This window comes from Anas platyrhynchos, chromosome 22 (assembly GCF_047663525.1).
Source record: "Anas platyrhynchos isolate ZD024472 breed Pekin duck chromosome 22, IASCAAS_PekinDuck_T2T, whole genome shotgun sequence".
Classification (NCBI taxonomy): Eukaryota; Metazoa; Chordata; class Aves; order Anseriformes; family Anatidae; genus Anas; species Anas platyrhynchos.
Window position 1 is genome coordinate 1,501,163 of NC_092608.1, and position 18,846 is coordinate 1,520,008.

General features: G+C 49.8%; 1 long non-coding RNA gene across 1 annotated transcript; it reads right to left on the minus strand.

The window, feature by feature from the left end:
* Positions 1–1,196: 1,196 nt before the first annotated feature.
* Positions 1,197–7,252, minus strand: LOC139999294 (uncharacterized). Its single transcript, XR_011804693.1, has 3 exons — positions 7,147–7,252; positions 5,142–5,234; positions 1,197–2,714 (listed from the first exon to the last, which is right to left on the minus strand). It is a non-coding gene; the product is annotated as an uncharacterized lncRNA (long non-coding RNA).
* Between the last annotated feature and the right edge of the window lie 11,594 nt (positions 7,253–18,846).

Here is an 18,846-nt window from a genome sequence, read left to right on the forward strand (position 1 = left end):
ACCTTTCTGCGATGGGATTTCCATTACACAGCGCCTTCCCTGCAAGTTCTCTCATTATTGATTCAATTTCATGTTAATGGCCACCTGTCATAAACCACATCGACAATAATGAGCCATTTTATGTTGATTGTTGATCTATGGTAATTTCCAGAAACTGTATTCTTTATTTATTCATCAGCGTAATGGTAATTCAATATTGCAGCTATGTAAATTAAGGGTCTTGTCTTTTTTTTTCCTTCTAGGGTTGGAAGCTAGGCAGGACGTGGTTTTCAAAGGCAGAATTGCTCCTGAGCAGAGAAATGAGGAGTTATGTGCCAAGACATCGTCAGTCCAATGGGTTCCCTCTGCATTTGACCCCAATCCCCATGGATGAGGAGGGTTGCTCTTCCTCCCCACTGTGCCACAGCAGCTCACGGCCCCACAACAGGCTCCCCCCAGCCGTGGCAGTGCCCCTGGGGTCACAAATCCCACCTTTCCCCAATGTTTTGCTGGGTCACAAGGAAATCCTCCTTGTGCCAGAGCAGCCCCAGAGCCCTCAGCCCCCTCCTGCGGAGGCTCCCCAGAGCCGTGGGTGCAGAAGGAGATCCCCAGCCCGACAGCGTGAGATGCCAGGGCTTACTGCTTCGCAGCTATCTGCTCCCGGCAGGCCTTAATTTACAGATAATGGACACTTTTTACAGTTAATATTTGAATACATCAGTTTCCACTTGACCTGTCTGAGCAAATTCTTGATGGATATTCAACCTCTTTCATAAACGGAGCTTATCCTTCAGCTCGAGGAGAAAATGAAACATTAACAAGAAATATAAAATGCAATTCAGGCTCTTTGCGAGCGGAATAACTCCCGCTTACAGCCGGCTGTGCAGACCTCCTGCAGCGTGCTGCCGGAGCCGCTCTGCCCAACGCACAGCACCCCAGGGACCGCGGGGCTCAGCCCTGCCCTCGGCTCCGTGCTGGTGCCAAGAGCAGAGCAGCCCTTGCCCATCGCAGGTGGATGCCAACACACGCTTTACTCCATGTGCTGAACCCCGCAGAGCTCTTGCTGCTTATTTTTTCCTTTTGGGTAGTTTTTGAAGGTATCGAAAGGATAAAGATGAAGCTGGCGAGGAAAGCCTCCCGGAATGAGCTCCATTATTAAAAATGCTCTATTTAATTCAGATTGATAACCGCATTAAGGTAGCGGGCTTTCCCTCCCGTAATTGAGTTACACCTACAGCATTGAAGTCAAAGCGATGTTAATCACCGCCACTGTTAGGTGATGTATCCTGAATTCCTGGTGTCGATGCGAGGGCTTGGAAACATCAATTAGGGATGCTGCTTGCCAATTCCCCCTCACCTGCCTTCAGGCCTCGGGTGTGCTCTGGTTGGGGTGGCTCAGGACCCCCTGTGCCCCACCACGAGCTGCATCCCATGCAGTGGGGACAGCTCAGCGTGACCCTCTCCTGAAGCCAGAGCCCCATCCCCATTCCCTCTCCTGCCCCCATTGGGGATAGCCGGGTTTTGGCATCTCTCTGGGTTTTGTTGCTCCCACCTGTATTCGGGATTTGGCGGTACAACGTGGACAGGCACAAACACGGCGTCCCCCCGGTGAGTTAAAAGAGCCAGGCTCTCTTTCATTTCGACATCAGATAACCTTGATAAATTTTCTTATTAAATTTAATATCTTTGATCAATCACAGTAAAACTTGAGAGATTATTAAAATGAGGAATCGCTTTGTAGGGTTTATGGTTATTGTGCTACCTAAATTAAAGATGTAGGTGCTGTTATTTAAAGGAAGAAATACTCCCACCGTCCCTGAAGCCACATATATCATTTTTGCTCCGGCCAGAGACCTGTGATAAGCACAAATCTCTCTGCATGCCCCAATTAACCCCCTGCCCCACTTCCCAATGCTGTGGGGGCTGGGCAGAGCATGGGGGTTCCCCATCACCAGCCAGACCAGTGCCTGCAAACCCCTCAGCAAGGGGGAGCAGGGACTGCACCAGGGACTCATCCTCCACACCAGCCCCTCCTGGAGCTGCCTCCTGCCTGCCGGGATGCCCAGACCACAGGGCAAGGGAAGGAAAGCAAGCGTGTGTTTTAAATTCAGTGATGTTTTATAATAGTTATATTTCATCGTGTAAGTCAAGACCACAGCACCACACCAGAGCTTTCATCTCAGAAACCTCCCACGCTCTTGGCCCTGTCCATGTGCCCAGGAGAGGGACACGGGGACAGCAGGAGCTGGGCCACTTGCCAGCCTCCCCCTGTGCCCCCAAGCACACCAGCTGATGAGAATCAAGTCAAGTTCCTGGAGGGCTTCTCTTTGCTCCTCACTGCTGTTACACACATTGTTCCATTTCCCCAGCTAAGTGCCGATGTCTTTTCCTGGCTATTATTCTAATTTGATAACATTCTATATATTTTTAAAGCTTAATTTTTCCAAATATGATGGAAGCAGCAGGGACATCAGCACCAGCGTGGCAAAGGGCAGGAGCCAGCAGGATGCAGGGGGTGCCCAGCACATGGGTGCTGCTGCTGGGGAGGTGGCACAGGGCTCTTTGGGACAGCTGTACCACCTCAGGGCAGTTTTAAGAGGCTGGTGGGTGGCTTTCCGCTGTGTTTTATTCCCCACACTTCACACCCTGCCAGCTGGGAGACATCCACAGCAGCTTTCCACCGAGGCTTTGCCTGGGGTCTTGCAGGAGCAGAAATAGCTGAGTTCAGCCCCAATCTGTTGCGATGAAGACAAGAGTTGGCCAACAGAAAGGGCAAGTCATCCTAACACACCCCGGCTGCTGTCCTCCTTGGTTATCTCTGCGTGTGCCTAATCCTGGCTGCTGCTGCCCCGCAGAGCGCTCATGGCTCCCTGCATGGGTCACATCACTGCCTCTTGGGCCACTGACATTTTTAAGAGCCACCACTTCCCTAGCAGGTGTTCTGACAACACTTTGATTTTCTTCCCTGAATGTTTCCCTATAAACCCTTAAAGACATCAGTAAATAGAGACACTGTGGAATTATTATTAGAAACAGCCATCCACCCCCAAAACCCCCTCTAAAAGCTTCAGGGCACACAGAGCAATTATTCTACCCAGGAGACCCCAAATTTTTCAATTTCTTCCAGTGTTACTTCAGTGCCCGGAAAGCCAAGACTTTATTTTTTAATGAAAACTCATAGAACAAGTTAGATTTTAGGGCACACATCTGGGTCTGCCCCTGCCCAGACGGCTGTGCTCGCACCTCTGCCAGCAGCTCTCAGAGAGGTGCACTTGAATCAGACAAGACTTTGAAAATACAGCTCCTTAGACTGAGAAGCCGACAGCTTTACATTTACAGCTTTCCTCTACCCCCCCCCCCCAGATTGCAGGCAAAGACAATTAGAAGGGATGAAGTCAGATGTTTCTTTAAAAGAAACCATTATTAGGCTTACGCAGCACTGCTTTGACAGAATGAGCTGCGAGGGACCAGCAGGGTTCAGGGGTGGATTATGTGTTTAGAGGGATAAAGAAAATCCACAGCCACAGTTCTTAGCCAGGGAAACTGCAAGGGTACGAGGAGGGGAGGAGGCTGCGGAGCAGGCAGGGAGCTGTAATTGCCTGCTGTCACATCACCTGGAACCGCGTGCAACATCACTTACTGGTTATTTCGGGAGACAAGACACCGAATATGATGGACATGCTCCTGCCTTTGCTACCTGCAGAGAGGCTTGGCAGGCAGACCCGGGCTGGGAGATCTGCTCCCAGCACCTTTTCAGTTCAGGAAGCTTTGGCAGTGTCATAAGAAATAACGATCAGCCCAGCTGCTAGAACAGAGCAGCGCAGCGAGCCCCTGTACTCCAGGTTCAAAGCGAACCTGTACATTTCTCACCCATCACAAAATTCTCTGTCCTTAAAACCAGCTCCCAGCCACCAGCCTGCAAGGTCTGGGGACAGAGCTGCGGGATGGATCAGTGCAGCGCAGGTCCTCGTGCCGCACCGGGCATGCTGAAACATTTTGAACATTTGAACAATTTTGTTCCTGACAGTAACACGTCCAGCAGCTCCTGGGAGCTGTGACAGTGGCTTTTAGGAGCTCCTGTTCTCCCGTGTACCCTCACAGCTTTAGGTCTGAGGCTGAAACCTGAAGGCAATAATCACCACGGTCACTGGTGCAGGCAGATGATGCGCGGGTGCTTGGCCGCATGCAGCTGCCCCCTGCAAATGAGACCATGACATTAACTGCTCTGCTGCTTTGGCACCTGGAACTGATTTTGTGTTTGTTTGGGCCATGAGTGTTTTAACCTACAGTAACAACAAACTTTTGCCAACCCAAGGCAGTTTAATAGCCAAAAACACTGATTAAAATTTTGAATAGTCCCCAGAATGATGGAACAGCTCCTGTCTACAATATATTAAGCTGCTGGCATTCAAATTTATAGGCAGTGTAAGCTTCCTTTATGAGGAAAAACAGGTTTCCTTTCTCACATCCAAAGCAGAGCAGACTTCTCCCAAACACCACCTGAACTGGACAGCCCATGCCAGCAGGCAGCTGCGTGCCCATTCAGCAGCTGTGCACTGGGACTTTCTGAAGGACCCCAAAGCAAGCATATTTCCAGTGGAAATTGCACCAGGGAGTTCTCTGCCATCAACTCAGTGTCCAGTCCAGCTTTTGTGCCTGGGCTTCACTGGGCTCACACCAGGCATCCCCCCAACATCCCACAGAGCTCTTTGGTACCTCGCACCCAGGTGCACTTGGTAGGAGCCTAAATAAACTCTTGTCACTGCAGACCTCAATCAATCTTCATTACCATTTGCTTCAGCTGTTGCCAAACATTTCTCCTCTCCCTGAGGGTTCCCAAAGTGGCCATAACTCCTTGCTGAGTCAAGGAGTTAATGTTTTATAGCAGATGGATGCATTCAGTTTATCCTTTACTTCCCAGCCTCAAGTCTTTAGGCAAAGGTATTCATTTTATGCAGGAGGAAAAGTTGACCAAAGATAAGAGCTGGGGCCATTTCCCAGAAGAGACAAAGCCCAGTCAGGCTCAGCATGGGGCAGAGCAGGGAGGAGTCCCCAGGGACCAAGCCAGGAGCAGACCCTTTGCCTCGGTGCCAGCACTCAGCAGCTCTGCTCCTGCAAACCCCTGCTTCTGCAGAGGCACCCGCAGAGCCTCCCCCGCTCACCTTTATCTGGAGAAGCTGGCATTTAATTTCACATCGCTCTTAATCCTCTTACTCCTCCAGGCTTCGCAAGGGCAGGTTTGGAGCTGTTTTTAGCTATATCATAATGGCAAGGAGAAATGAGGGCTTTAGGCTCTGCTGTTGGACTCAGATTTTGTCCCCTAGAGCAGTCCCGGTGGGGGCACAGCCCCCAGCTCACCCTGGGCAAGCAGCACCAGCAGCAGGGCTGCAGGAACCAAGCACCTTCAGCTACACTCCATTAGGGCAGAACAGTTCCCACACTGCCCCAGTCATCTTTAGATGAGACTGCGTGAAGTGTTGTGAGGTCCTAGTACTATGAATTATTATCCCAGAAAGGTGTATGCGCTCACTTTGCTTAAAAAATAGCAAGACAAGCAGATGTTGGGTAGTTTATAACTGTGCTGCTGCTCCTCCCCAGCCACACCAATGCTATCACTTGAGGATTTTGGGTTCTGCACTGGGAAAATGCTTGGATTGAATCCTTCAGTTCTGTTGTTCAGGCTACAATAGGGCTTTTAAAGCTGAAAAACAATTTGGAAAGCACACAAACCCTCCCCTGATAATATCATATCCCTGAGATGAGGCCGCATTTGTACCTGTTTTGATATGCAGGCTAATTAAGGATTGCCAACAGAACTAGAGAATTTGCATCAAAATGTTGTTCCCATCATGATAAATAAGGCTCTCGTAGCTATATTCCACCTAGAGGACAATCTCATGCCATTTATAGGCACCGTGCATATGACTTTAAGCAATAGTCACTCAGCTATAGAAAATTCATTTGTTTCTCTTAAGAAGATTTTATTGCATGCTGAGGATCAATCACATGTCCGTAACTCAGGCTCAGATGAAAAACTATTTGCTCATAGGTGACTTTTCTCGATAGCTATTTCATGTAGTACTGCAGAAGCTGTTACTGAAGAATAGCAATTGTTTGAATCCTACAAATCAAGAGCAGCCCCTAGTTCCTAGCTGCCACAGATGTTTCCAAGCTCCCTTTTACTGGTTAGCTGCATACCCTTAGATGCCTCATCATACTCCTTTAAAGTTTCATTTCCTCTAGAAGATGTCTCGGATTTTGCAGGAGGACCTGGCACTGGTTCCTGTGGCACACTGCAGAAAGCAAATAACTCAACTTCCAAGCCCAGCCTGGCCTCGCAGGTAAGTTTAGCTTAAGAAGTTCCATCGTTTCCAGGTTTTGCTGACCACTATTTATACAATGCAGCAATTTAAGGTCTCCATTTCTGGGAGAAAGCAATTCACTGTCAGAGCAAAGCTGGCCTCACCTCCAGGCTCTGCAAAGGCTTTTCCTTTCCCCGGAGCAAACAGCATGGCAGCTCTCTGTTTGCTTTCTCTCCTGCTCACAAAATTGAATGATTATCCCTGCAGTGATATTCTTAAAGTTAAGAACAAATAAGTGTAGGAATGTTACAGAAAATGTGTCCACTTAAGAGTCAACAGAATAGCACAATATTTAAAGCTGTCTTAACAGTTTCTCCATCTCAGCAGCGAGATTTTTCATTTCATTAGCACTAAGTGCACTCATCAAGCAGTTATTTTAAAGCAGGATCCTGAATAAAAACCAGAAGGAGCCTCCACATCAGGCCACATGCTGTGGGGCACCCCTTGAGCTGAACACATCAGTGTCCTGCACTGTCCCCAAAGCAGGGCAGCAGCAAAGCCAAGCCAGCACCCCCCCCTTTTGCAAATCAAGCTGTAAGAGGCTGGAATTAGGATTTATTGCAACATACAGACGTTTCTTCAATACTTTAAGTCAATGACCTTAGTGTTAGTTTTGAGCTATTGTTCAATTTGCACTCATCGCAATTTAAAACTCACCACAATGATTAATCATCAGCCCAGAACATTGCAGGGCTGCACTAACAGGGATATGGAGATTAATTAGCAGAGGCTGTTCGAGCACGCTGTTCAGAAACCCAAACCAGCAAAGCTGCTGCACCCCAAGCCCTGCCTGCACCACACTGACCTGCTGCAGGAGCACACAGCTCCTTCCACGAGTTGCTCTGCACACACAATAAACTGGATGGAGATAGAACTGGAGTCCTCAGGTACAAATCCCCACACATAAAGATTCATCCCTTATTAATTGAGGGCCCCCACCCAGCCCGCTTTTATGCAGCACTGGGAAACATTTCAGCTGCGGCTCACAGGTGTCCTTCCTCCTGGCTGTCACCTGTTTAAAAAGGAGATTTAAAAGGGAGATGTGCAGCATTAACATTAATTGCAATTTCCCTCCTCTGCTCATTTCTGGATTTGTTATTCTTTATCAGAAAAAAGAAAAAAAAAGCACACCCAGAAGGATGAAGTTATTGTTTGTGTAACTCCAAATAAATACTCTTGACGACGTACCTGTCAGAGGTTTCACAGAGCTGTTTTCTCTCAGCTAATAACTCAAACAATGAGTTGTGAGACAGTGACTTTTTTTTTTTAAAAGGTCATTTTAATAAAGTTGTCGTTGAGATTTACGCTTGCAGGTTAAAAGCGCGCTCCCGCTTTCCTCTGGCTGCAGAGGAGCCTCCTCCTGCTGCCATGGTGCGGACGCTTCCCTGCTGAGCAGCTCGAGGGGACCCCCGCTGTCCTCCCTCACAAGGAAACCCATGCGGTTGTTTGGGATCTCTGGATGGAGGAGGGAGGCGTAAACTCCTCAGTGGTTAAGAGTGGGTGTAGTGAGTGGGTGTTTTGGGGCTAAAACATGCCCTTGTTGGCACGGCTCCGTGCTGTAATAAACACAAAGTGCCTTTTCCTCCTTGGTGAGCCCATGGAGCGCACCAACACGGAGCTGTGCCTGGCAGAACGGGGAGCACCCATCCCACTAACGATGTCTGGGGTTTCTGGAGCGGTGTGTGGGGTCCCTGTGGGCCAAGGGCAGAGTGGGCACCCAGGCACCACGGTGGCTGCTCTCTGAGGCTGCCCCATGAGCACCGAGTGCTGGAAGCAGCAGCACTGGGGCCATCCCCGGCAGCGCCCCGCGTAACCAACGCTGACTCCCAGCCTGCTTTTATTAACTGTATTCATCACAACGCAGCGGGGCTGGGAGGACGGCAGGAAAATCAATAGGTGAGGACTAAAGTTATGGGAAACAATCAGGCAGTTTAAGTTGCTTCTCGCTCCCTTTTTCACCCACCGCCCGGGAGCGGTGCGCAAACAGCCCATGGATCTTCCTGGCGGCACCCCGGACTGATGGAAAGTGTTGATTTACAGGGATTTGTGGGCACTTCCTGGACCGAGGCCAAAGCCTTTTCTCTGCTCCATCCTCACAATGGAGCACACAAGGGGAGGCTTTCTCCAGAGGGAGCATCCCTGGTGGGGGCATGGCTGCAGCCTGGCCCCCCACAGCCCCGGGCACAGGGGACCAGGATTTCTCCTCCACTGGTGCCAGGTTCGCTGGTGCCACGTCCCCTTGGCTCAGCGCCTGCCAGCTACTCCACAAGACCTTGATTTTTAGCTCCCAGTCCTCTAAGACCTTTCTTTTTTTCTTTCTTTTTTTTTTTATTTTAAACAAAAATATAAATTATAATCAAAGGTAATGCATGGGAATGATCAGAGCCCAGAGGTGGTGTCAGTCTTGATGGCTTTATTAAAGTTTTAATATTCTCTTCACCTCTAGCTAATCTTGCAGTCATTATGATCAGGGAGAGGAGACAACCAGGCTGCTGAGACCACCCGCACCGTGCCTGGAGCAGCTCGGGGGGGCTCACACCCCACATCCCTTGGCATCCGCCTGGCCCCATCCCACACAGCTCGGCCCCCCAGGGGCAGGAGCAGGGAGCGAGCCATGTCTGGTGCCAACACATGCAGTGAAAAAAGCAATTCTTGATGTTTGAGAGGCAGAAGTGAAGAAAACCTGCATTTATGCTCAATCATGTTGTATTACCTAAGCACCAGATACTGCCACAAGTGGTGTGGTGGCTGCGAGTGTTAATAACGCCGTTAAAATATAGTTCAAGCAGAATGTATTGATTTGCTGAAAATGCCCGCACCTCTCGCAGCTTCTGCAAGGACATATTTCAGAATGGAAATGAAACTCTGAACAAAACCTAATTTGCTTAAAATAACTGCAGAGGGTGAATTGTTTTGTATTGGAAGAACAAATAAACAAATGGAAGATGTGGAATTTGAGTAACGAGTGCAAGCTTCCTATGACACTTTTTAATATAGAATTATGGATGGAATCCATCCAGAAGTACATCCGATTTGTATTGTAAAACATGCCTGCTTGTTTAAACAATTGCATCACGGGCCCGAAATCCAGCAGTCTTTGAGAGATTATTAATGAGGGCCTCACCAGGACTTTCTCTTTCGGAGTTTCTAATAACTGTTTAATAAATATGTAAATACGGATCCATCCATTACTGCAGCACATGGCAGTGAAGCCAAGCACTCCGCCGTGGGAGGAGCACACATGGGTTTTCTGGGGGTGCTTCTGCAAAAAATGAATTTTCCTCTGCAGGGCAGACACAACACATGGACAGCTTCACTGGGCTGCATCCCCCCCATCACCAAGGGCCCCCCCTCGCTCCCACCAGCTCCGGTGGGCATCGGTCACTCCGTCTGCAGGGAACACAATGCCAGGTTCTCCGAATTGCTTTTTCATGGTCACAGCTCCAGGCAGTAAGAGGCTGGCAATAAAAATAATTTGTCGGAGGAATGTTGATAAAACCCTGCTTATTGCGAGCTGTAAATCCGACGTCGACACTTCCACCTTTATTTCCCACCCAGGGAACAATATCCACTCGCACCAAACTTGGAGGAGAGGGAAGGATATACGGCAATCATTCTGCTCCACCAGTCTTACCAAGGAGCTCGTAAAAATTAAGGAATGGCTTTTATTCAGGGAGATAAGGGCTCTATCATTGCCAGAAACGAAGCACAAAATTGCTCCAGCCCGGAGGAGGTGATTGTAGCGTAGCAAGGTTTCCTCTTCCACGTCCAATTTACCAAACTCGTGCCAACTACAATTAAAGAAGCCACAGCAACCCCAGAGGTCTAGACTTGTGGTGTTTCTCTCTAACCCTCACTTGGGTCAGAGGAGGCTGATTTTTGGTGGGCTGCTCACGCAGCAGCTGCAAGGCGCTGGTGCTGCTCTCTTTGCTCGCTGGCAGGGCCGCAGGGCTCCCTGGCGCACACAGCACTCCTCCAAGCAGCTGATCAATTACCCTTTATTAGGTTTATTTCTTTCATTAGTCATTTCTTCAATGCTTTCGATGTTTCATTAGTCTCCTCTCAAGTTACAGTGGATTTCGAGCAGTGTGTAGAAGAGGATAATTCATTTTATTAGGTCATTTATTTTGTGGGTACATTTTTAAAGGTCAATTAATCAATCTAAATGGGTGAGGAAGTATAGGACACCATATAGAGCCTCCTTCAGCTGCTGCCAGGGGAGCCCAGTGCTGGTTTCCTTGTCCAGGCAGGGAAAGGCGCATAGGTAGGGGTGAGTGCCACACATTTGTGTGTCCTTCCAATGGGGCTGGTGCTGTTGTAGCTGCCTAGGGTGCTCGGCACCTTCCCATGGGGTGACCCTGCACTGGTTGCACCTTGTGCTGCACATGTGCCATGCGTGGTGTGGTTATGCTGCATGGATTTATCACTCCCCTGACCTCAAGGGACCCTTGCATTTTCTTTTTTTCCTTGTATTCTTGTGGTGCTTTTTGACCCAGCTCACCCATCCACGCTGCCGTCAGCCACAAGCCACCCGGTCAGTGCAGCTGAGGCCACCTCAGGCTGCAATGGGGAGGCTTTTTGCCATTACCAAAAACATTCACACTTTTTCCTCTTCCAGTGCAGGACTGATTTTTAAAATCTTGTGATGCAAGAAGGGTTTCAAACCACTTAATAAATAATGCACAAGGGAAATTTAAAAATTGATGTTAAACTTTATTTTCCTTGGTCTGCTGAGAAGCTGCTCGACTTGTTACAGCCCAGCATCTTCGCAGGTTATCAGGGGCTCTATCAGCACTTGCAGCATGTTAATGCTCAACCAAGTGTTTGCAGTAAGCTGCTGGTAAATCTCCTTTCCTTCATTTACTTTCCCATTCCTGGCTTTTTCAGTGCAATAAGATGAGTTTTCTGGATGAACCCTGGAGCAACAAGGCCAGGAGATGCTCGCTGTGCTGTGCTCCTTTCGATAAGAGCAGCGGTGGGATGTTTTCTGACCAGAACAGGTGCCCCACAAATGGAAGGGAATCACGGGTGGAAAGCAGACCTCTGCTGAGAGCCACCTTCCCTCCGGGTGATTTATCCTGCTGGCATCGTCACCGCAAAACTTCTGTCTGCACGGTGCTAACAGCAGCCTCGTGAGTCCTCCGCAGGGTTATTAGGCAGTTAGGCTTCCCCTTCTCTCAGTGCAGTGCCGATGCCTTCGACATTGGGGTTTACAGCCACACAGCTTTAAATAGTGACGTGCTTGAAGTAGGACAGAAAGGAGACAACTTAAGACAGCCACACAGCCGCTACCTGGCAGAGGGAAGGCAGAAACATCCCGTCAGTGTTAGATGGCACTGGGCAGGCAGTGGGGTGGGGGGAAGAACCCCGACCACCAAATTCTGTGCCCTCATGCAGCTGGAAAAATGCCGAGGACACGTGGGAGCAGTGTTCTGGGCACGAGAGATGCTCCCGTGCAATGTGTGTGTGCTGTGTGTGTGCCCGCTGGCAGCTGAGCAAGGAAATCCTTCTGAGAACAGCCTGTGTGACCCTCTGGGAGAGCACCGGGCTGAGCTGGGAGCTCACAACATCACAGGCGTGTCACACGTCTCCTGCAACACGCTTACGTTTTAAACAGGCTAAGTAAATATTAATAAACCATAAAGAACACAGGCTCCGCTAGGAAAGTAGAGGATAACAGATGGTCTGTAGTTAACCATAGCATTATTTGCAGCCGAGGAGCCGTGGTGGTACAGCAGAGCGTGGGAGCAGAGCCTGGGCTCGTCTCAGCGCTCCTCAGACGGGGAGGTTGGGGCGCTGTGCTGGGCTCCAGCCCTTCTGCTGCTCCGCTGCACGTGGACGGCGAGGCTGGGCACATGGACGGGGTGAATTTGGGCACATGGACTGGGAGAATTTGGGCACATGGACAGGGCAATCCTGTGCACACAGACGGGGCGAGCCCCTGCTCCGTCTGAAGGGTGGAAGTCTCCTCTGTGACACTGCTTAGTGGTGAGTGCAAAAAGCAATTAACGGGGAAGGAAAATTCCCTCTGACAAGAGTGGCCAGAAACCAGCCACAAGCAGAGCAATTTTCAAAGAAGCCGCTGAACCAAATGAGAGGAGAAAAACCCATTACACTTTTTAATACTTTGCGCCAGGCTTGGAAGAAAAAAAATATTAATGTAAAAAGGAGCGTAATGTAGCATCCTCTAAATTAGCAAAAGAAATATAATTCAGGGCCAACAGCCTGTGGGGTTGAGCTCTGAGAAGAGGCTTTTCCTTCACCCATGAAGCACAGAACAAAGTGTGTCCCTCCCCGGAGGCCTGCCCATGCAGGGCACAGGCTGACCCAGTGCCACCTCTGTCCCCAGAGCCTCCTCTGGCACTTGGGGACGCGTTGGTGGCGACCTCCGGGGCTGCCGTGGGCTCTCGTGCACCTGCAGAAACGCTCTGTGAAATCTGCAGATGGGGAAAGGATGAAAGGGGAGTGGGAGGGAACGTGTTTTCTGAGTTTGTTTGCTGTTTTCTTCTAGCAAGGCAAATAATGTAAGAAAAATGGCCTGGCCACCTCTAATAACCATCAGGGGGAGATCAGAAGGATCCCGGGTTTATTACAAGTGTGGAGGAGACGAGGAAACAAGAGAGAGGGTGGCGTTTATGAATTGGAGCTGTTAAATCCAAAGGGGGGGAACCAAACAGGAGGTAATTGAGCTAACCGCTTACTATAAGAATAAAATTTAAATTTAAGCAGTCAGCAAGAAAGTTTTCACAAGCAGAATTGCCAACTGTTCAGGTGGAGAGCTTACAGATCTCCGTGGAAGGGGATGATAAAAGAATTGCTTGAATATATTCAGAGCCCATTGTTCGGAAAAAGAAAGCAGAAAAGAAGAGGAAAATAGGCCTCAAAAAAGTAATGAGTGGAGCAGATGAGCGAGAACAAAGGCCTGGCAGCTCTCGCACCCAGTTAATTTGTTCCTATCTCATTGAGGAGAATGAGAAGCCGGGCGAGGCAGGAACGTAGCTGTTTGATACGACAAAGAGGCTGCTGTTATTAAACCTTAGACAAATAACCTAAAAGGCAGTCAACGGCTGATAAAACAAATCAGGTGTTAGAAACTGAGTTTGGCGAGCAAGTTGTTGCCGAGGGGGTTTAAAGTCTCTGCTGTATTTACCAGGACCTGGCTGCATGGAGGTGTCTGCCAAGGGGACAGGTGTGTTTGGCCAGGAGATGGGCACGGCCTCGAGCCCCGCAGAGCATCCAGCCCTGCCCAGAGCCCCACGAACCATCCCTGGGGGCTGCAAGGCGGGGAGGCAGCAATAAATCAGGCAGCTGGCTTCATCTGCAGAGCAGAGCTCAGACACCCAACCTTGTCCAGTGGCTTTGGAAGCACCAAGCTCTGCGTGTTTGGGGCTGTGGGCAGCATCGTCCCTGGGGGGCCCTGGGGAGGTGGAGAGGGGAAAGCTGCCCTCGGAGCCCCAGCTCAGAGCCTACTGCCCACAGCCTCCCCTCCCACCAACTTTACTGGGCTGTGCTACTCTTATTCCCAATCACGATTCAGTTTATCCCAATTAAATGCCACTTTTACTTCAATGCAGTTATCCAGTCCAATACTCTTAATTAGTTTGTAAAGTATTAAAAGTCAATTTTAATTATTTCCAGTGGGTTTCAGTGAAATCTCAATTAGATGTCTTATGCGTTTACTCCAAGCAGTAACTCTTCCTTCATACCCCTAAATGCCATCTACAGATTTCCATTCACCTCCTCGCAGCCTTGAGCAAGTGAAACCTGTGGGCACACGATGGGCCACAGGGACCATCCCGGACAGCCAGAAAAAAAAATCACAGGAGAGAGCGTGGTCCAGCCACCCCACCCTGCCACAGGGCAGAGCATCGTCGGTGCAGGATGAGGGGAGCCACGGCCCTGCTGTAGGGACCATCAGGGACTGGGGTGTCAGGGACAAAGGATCCGGCTGGGCATGGGGTGAGCACCGCGGGCCTCTGCCAGCTACCTGGGGAGCCCCTGTGCTGATCATTATCTCATATTCGTATGGCAGCTTTTTGGGTAATTGCTTCATTTTGCATGGAATTTAATTAAAGGAATCCACATGGGGAAAGAGCTACACGGTTCGATTTTATGTGGCTTGTTGGCTTCCCGGCAGAGCTGCGGTGGGGCGGATGGCACACACCTCCCCTTCTCCTTCAGGCAGTCCTGGAGCTGGGATCTGTGGGTCGCCCCTGCCCAGCGTGGGGTCCTGCTTGTCCCAGCAGCCCTGGCATCCACCCATGCAACTCCTAAATCCCTTAGGATCTGCTTTTTCCTTCTTATTCCATCTCAGATGGGTAAAATATCAGAGAGGAAGGAAGCAGCTGCTTTCAAGGTCTCCCCCAGTTGAGCGATGAACCCATCTGGAGGCAGCAAACTTGAGCAGGATGCTATTTGTTCGGCGTAAAGCACAGCCACAGGCTGCATCCCAACCCCGGGGCACCCGGCCGGGCTTCTGCACAAAGCCAGCTGTGGCTTCTTGCTAAAAGTCTGGCAATTTGGGGCTGCTGCTTTTGATGTAGAGCCTGACATTTCTACCTGGAGCAGGCCCGGCATGGGGTGGCGAGGCCAGCGCTGGAGCCTGATGGATATTGATGATATTTGCAATGCAGACCAGCTGGGGGTGTGATGCTGAACAGATTGTTCCGGGCTTATTTTACAGCGAGGGCTGCCGAAAAGTGGCTCCAGCCGGGGCCTCGCTGGCGGTGGACCTCAGGCTTGGGCTTTGTGCAGCGAAGCTGCTGCTTCCCTTCCCTTGAAGGGCTGAGACGCACGGACCCGGCTGTGGGATGTGGGAGGGAGTGCACACCTGGGGACCCTGTCCCTGTGCCATGCCGTGACACATCGTCTCGTGCCGTGCCGTGCCGTGCCGTGCCGTGCCATGCAGTCCCAAACCATGCCGTGCCGTGCCCCAGCTCCTGTGCACAGGACGTGGGAAACGATTCACGACGGCTCCGCTTGTCAGCAGTCACTGGAGAAGCAGTTATAAATGGAAATGAGGGGGAAAGATGACTCCTTAAAACGATGAAAAATAATCTCCAAAGTGCCCTTTTAAGTGTTATTTAAATGTAGCCTTGCTGTGCAACATCTCTGCAGATGTCCAAAATCATTTGTGGGAACAGCACGTTAAAAACCCTGTCGCTTCAGATGCTGATGAGCGGCTGTCTGGCAATCGTGTCTTCGCATTCGGATAAATGCTCCTCGCTTGATCTTTGTGGGCTGGGAAATCTGAGCAGCAGAATTCCCCCTTTAGGGTAACAAAATAACAACACCAAGAAAAGATAAAACAATTCTCAGCTCTGACTGAAGATGAAACCTCCTTTCTGCTCATTATAAAATACCTATTATCTCCCTTTATCTCCTAGCCAACAGTGTTATTTCAATTTAACAGTGTATGAGAAATGCAAGGAAATATAATAAAAGAGCCATGGATGCACTATTTAATGTCAGAATGACAGATGCTTCAATTAGGCAGACAGGGCTATTTCTCCCCAAAATAGATAAAGATGAAACTTTTATAAGATTGCACTGCTTGTGTTTATGATACAGTACTGTTACAAGCTTTCATTACAATATAAATTAAAATAAAGTCTCCGGGTTCAGTGGAAGCCCAAATGGATTCCCCGGTGACTCTGAAGCCAGTTTGCCCCGGATGCTGCGAGTGCGGGGCGAGGGCTGGCACGGGGACAGCAGCAGGGAGGTGCTGAGCAAAACGAGAGCTCAGGTGGGCAAAAAGCAAACGGACTGACCCCAAACCAGCTGTAAGTTTTGTGAACTTGGTTTTGTTCTCCTTGCCGAAATCACTTTTCTTCCTCTGTACTTCACTTGTGTCACCTCCAGCACCCGGCGGTGCCCTGCCAGCGGTGTGAAGGACGCTGGTGCCACCAACACCAGGGGTCGGGGCTGACACCTCCTGCCCGTTTGCTCCTCCTGGGTGCACACAGCTTTCCTGCGAGCCCTTGAAATTTCTGAAGGTCTCGCCTTTTTATCACTGCTAAATTCCAAGGCATATTTGTACAGTAAGTGGGTCAAGGAATAGTCAACAGAAAAGTTATGTCTGTGTTTACCCTGGAATTATATATGGCTTGAATTATGCATGAATTAAAAAAAAAGTCAACATGAGCGGCACAGCAGACATTGTGGCTTTGCTGGTTACTCCAGCAGGGCGGGTCGGGGGGGCACCGTGCCGGGAAGCGCACGCGCTGCTGGAGCCAGAGGTGGAGAGGTGCCGGAGGGTGCTGGGATGCAGGTGCTGTGCCATGCCGTGGGGCTCTGCTAGGAGCCTGTTCTGCAAGGAGCTGGTGCTTTGGGTGCTTTGGGGTCAGTTTTGGGCCTGGGCCCCCCTCTCTGCCCTGTTCAGCCCATCGCAGGGCCAGCTTTGCCCGGCACGACGGCAGCGCGGTGCCAGCTCTGCCTTTGCGCACCCCCTGCTTCGCCCGTGTTGTTGAGTTTATTTATGGCTTGAGCCTGACTTTAATTGTTTCCATCTTGTATATTTTAGCCATTTAGCTTGTATCTGATTTGTCACATAGTGCTGAGGATGTTTTGGTAACTAAGCACTATAAACATTATTTATTATTATATTTCAGCCAAAACAAGCATTACTCTAATTTATTTATTAATCACTTTTCAAATTCAAAGGAAACATCTGTGCGGATTTGCAATTAAGTGGGTTTATGGCTCGAGAGAGATTTCCCTAGAATTTCTATAAATAGATCCAGTGTTTATTCTTTATTGTCTTAATATTTCTGAACAATAATAATAATCATAATCCTTTCAGCCTGCCGTAACCCATTCATTCTCATAGCCCATATGACCCGGCTGCATTTTGCCAGCAGCATGTAATTATGCAGCAGCGCTGTTTTTTTCCTTTCCCCCCTTCGTGTGGATCCGCAGCAGCCCAGTCGGCGGCTTCTGCTCGCCCTGAGCCCCCCGGCAGCAGCAGTGGCAGCTCCCAGGGGAAGCACGGGCACCCTCTGGGCAGGGATCCTCATGCAGAACAGCCCCGAGCCTGCAGCCGGGCTCCCAGCACTGTCTCCAACTCTCTTGGCAAAAACCCCGTCCCTCCTCGCCCTGATGCCTGGGGTCGGGAGCAGGGGTGCGCTGCTGACTGACCCCCTCCCCGGCATCACTCTGGGTAACCCCAGCAGTGCCAGCAGCACCTCTCTGCTTCAAGAAGTCCGCAGCTGCTCTGCAAATCCTGAATAAGCAGCTGAAGCCCGGACGCCACATTAATGCTGTCCATTTTAATCTGGTTTTACTCCCACCTGCCTGCTGATTGAGCCCCAACGTGTCGCCAATCCGTCACGGCCTGAAGCCGGCTCTTCCCGTTGGAGCAACACACCTTAATAATCAATGGCCCCACTTTCCCCAAGTCTTCAGGGCACACCGAGCTCCTCAAAAACGTTGTTTTATTCATGAACGAGCCCGGACCGGGCTCCCCAAAGCCCCACGTGTCATCTGCCATTTGATACGGGATGTGTTTCTAATCTGACAGCGTCCTTGGGGACACGAATTATAAACGAGGTGTTACAACTCAGCAGTTTTATTCAGTTCTCAAACTTAATAGATTTGTTAATGATAAATGTATTAATGCTATTAGCATTTCAGAGAAAGAGGGGATGACTGAGCGCGAGAGAGACCTCAGGATATGGATACGGCTTAATTGCAAGGCGGTGACTTCTGACAGATGGGCCGATGCTGCCTCCCCTTTATAAGCCAGCGCGCAGCCTGCTGCCGAGGCTGGGACTTCAGCACAGCACTCTCCAGCCTCGTCCTCAAAACCTCCACGTCGAGGACCTAAACCTCTTTTACAGTCCTGGTAAACAGCCACTGTATTTCAATGAGTCCTTCCGTTTCGTTTTGGGCCTATCAATCACGCTGCTTTAAACAGGAATTTCCATATTCCAGCCCTGCTGCGATCCGCCAGCCAGCTCCCCGTGCGGGGCTGTAACCCGGTTTGCTACCTGCAGCCCGAAGTAACACGTTTAACCTTTTTTTATGAGGCATATTTATTGCTTTCAAAGGCCACCCTTTCAAAAGCTCCTCCAAACAGACATTTGTCTTTCCTACGTTTCCAGTGTTTCCAGTGCGAAGCCCTAAAATCAATACATCTCACATCATTTCAGCTTTCCCAGATGCGAGATCCAGATTGGATTTAAGCTGGGCCTCGGCCCCTGTTTATGTTTTAAGTATCCCAAGACGGTGCGAGCTCGCACAGCTTTATTGACTATGGTGGGGAAAGCATGATTTATCCTTGCTGATGATCAGTTCAATTTGCCCAAAGGAACCCCTCCTCGGGATGGTTGTAAGTAGGGCTATAAACGTATTTCATACTCTTCTCCTGCAGTGGAAGAGGTAAAATATAGAGTAGATGGCTCTATTATATCAGCCCCTGGTTATTTTCTCTAATATTTATTTCAGAAGTCCTGTGCAAAAAACACTTTGTGCAGAGAGGAGATAAACCTGCTTTTGAACTAATTGC